This window comes from Octodon degus, unplaced genomic scaffold, assembly GCF_000260255.1.
Source record: "Octodon degus isolate 3935 unplaced genomic scaffold, OctDeg1.0 scaffold00140, whole genome shotgun sequence".
In the NCBI taxonomy this organism is placed as follows: domain Eukaryota; kingdom Metazoa; phylum Chordata; class Mammalia; order Rodentia; family Octodontidae; genus Octodon; species Octodon degus.
This window is the reverse complement of record NW_004524716.1, coordinates 6,590,592-6,593,258: the sequence shown is the minus strand read 5'-3', so window position 1 is coordinate 6,593,258 and position 2,667 is coordinate 6,590,592.

Here is a 2,667-nt window from a genome sequence, read left to right as displayed (position 1 = left end):
TATACTTCTTACGTTTACATGTAAGTCCAAAAATCTCACCATGTACAACCTTGAAGCAGGACAGTCCCACAATATTCCTGAAAAAGGTATTTTTGTTTGGATTGTCAGTCTAAGTGCAAATAATCTGCTAGGAACCATAGATAGGTTTTTATTTATTTATTTATTTATTTATTTATTTATTTTTTTATCTTAGGGTCTCACTACATAGATCGGACTCATAGTGATTCTCTTGTTTCAGACTCCCAAGCACTGGGATTACAGACACGTACCACCATGCCTAGTGTCAAGCGCCATCTCAGCACGCCCCAGGGGCAGGGCTGGCAAGGTACGTTGGGGATTGAACCCAGCCACTGCATTTTGCCTAAGCAGGCGCTTTAGTCCCCTGAGCTATATGGCTGGCCCCAATGCTCTTCTGTTTTTAAACCTTCCCCAGGTCATTTAAATTCTCAAGGCCCAGTTTTCTCATCAATAAAGAGAGTTGATCAGAGGATCCTTTTTAGTTCTAAGATTTGTTAGACTCTTATGCTGAAAAGAAAATATTTGTTAATTTATGAATATGGAAAGCCATTTTAAAAGCTAATTTGGATGAAGTAATACAAATTGGTTAAATACCTGAATTTTCCAATGTGTATACTTAACTGAAACTGCTCATGTTAAGCTTTAACTTGAGTTAGGCTTTTACTATCACCTGGTAAAGAGATCTGTGGGAAACCTGCCTTGGATAATTCTGACTTAGAATACAAATTATTCATTTGATGTTTTGTGTTTTCTAACGCAAAAGAACAAGACTTGCTTAGAGAACATCTGGTTTCCAGTTGCTTTCCACCGTTATTTGAGCTGTGTGTCGGTAGTGACACCTAGTGGGTGAGAAGGATGTGACCAGTAGTGATTAAGCTGGCTACGTTTGCACGTGCAGTAGGACCTCGACATTTGCCTTGATGTTCCATTTCTATTACTGTTTTCACTGATTGAGAGCCGGTGATTGTGGGGAAATGAAAAGCATTCACATTTTTTTGTGCCACCCGGTGAAACACGAAAATGTTGATTTCACTGCTTGAGTCAGTTGTTAAGATTAGAGCAGATCTTTAAGGGGCTGCATCTGATCTAAGCCCCCATGTTTAAGATGAAACCAACTGAGAGGAGGAGAAATGAAGTCATACAGGTGAGTGATGCAACCAAAACTTGAGCTTCTATCACCTGACTCCCAAGCTTTCTACTCTTCCCTGTACTTCTGAGTTTTAAGTTTGAGATTGTGGTTTAGATGGAGTAGTTGATGTATGTACCACCAGCAGAACCAGTACTGACACAAAGGTAGATTTTCTGAGGGTTTGGCCTCAAAAGAGCTGTTGATGAATGCAGTCATGATTGAGCAGTCATTTGTTAGGAACTTCAGATCGCTGTGGCATAGGGCAGTCAGGCATCAGGAAGCCAGAGAGGAGTTGGCATGCAGTGAGGGAGGGGGTGGCAGGTTAGACTGAGCCTTTTCCCTCCTCAGATCAGTCAAGCCAGAAAGCCTCTCTCTGTATTACCCTTACTTTCTAGTGTATGGCAGAAACCTTTTCAAGCAAAGGAGAACTGAAAAGAAAGCATGCTTGCAGTCATTTTAGGGTTTGTGGCACATAGTTTAATCCAGATTGGATACATCAGGTACAGCAGTGGCACATGACTCAATACTATAAATGATATACATGTTTTAACATATGCACTACAGTTTCAAAAGAAGACAACAAAAGTTTTTTTTTCATACAAAGTTTTCACATGTTTATCTTCCTGCAGTTTTGTACAGTAGACTTCTTCTTTGCCATTGTGATGTTGGTAAGCAAAGCTCATTTATTAAAATATGAAAATAGAAAACAACACACTCGATATTTTTCACGATAACATTAATGGGAGAATATGACTTCTAAGGAAAACATACTGGAATGTCTGATTATCAAAAATATACCATCCCTCCCACTTCCCAGGTTTGTAAAATAGTCTGTTGGTCCAAAGAGCTCCTCAGGACTTGGGTCAGTGCCCTATTCTGGCCAGAGTGACATTGTTAGCCAGTGTAGTTAAGTAACCTGCTAAGATAAATGTCATTCCCACATTTGATGAGAAAAAAAACACAGAACGTCCTGGATAGAAAACAAGACTCATAAGGAACCTTTTTAAAGCTGTTTGTTTGCTGATAGCTGCTTTCTCTTAGTTCTAATGATGCTGTTCATGATGCTCCAAGGGTCATACACTTTTTCCTTCATTTTAAAGCTTTGTAAATAATAATTCATTAGGAAATCAGGGAAAATAAAAGTTCCTCAGGTTCCTGTTACAGTCACCATGCCAACTAGTATAAAGAGGAAACTAATATTGCCTTAAATTTAGTGTTGGGATCCTTTTGCCTCGTAGTTACCTGGTAACTGAAGAAGGGGAATCTGCATGAGGAATCCATTAATAACCTCAAATCTAGTGTTAGTTCTAACCACTACTGCTTCAGAATCAAAAAAGACCAAAGGGGGAAAAAAATCTAGATATATAATGTTACAATGTATACTTACCCTACCTGTATTCTAACAAGTAAGTAACGTAATTCTGTACTGGAGAAAAAAAAACTGGATAAAATCCTCAGCATGTTTCTGCTGACTTTCCTGTAATCATGAATCTTTACCTGTCCACTGTCAAAATTCTGTG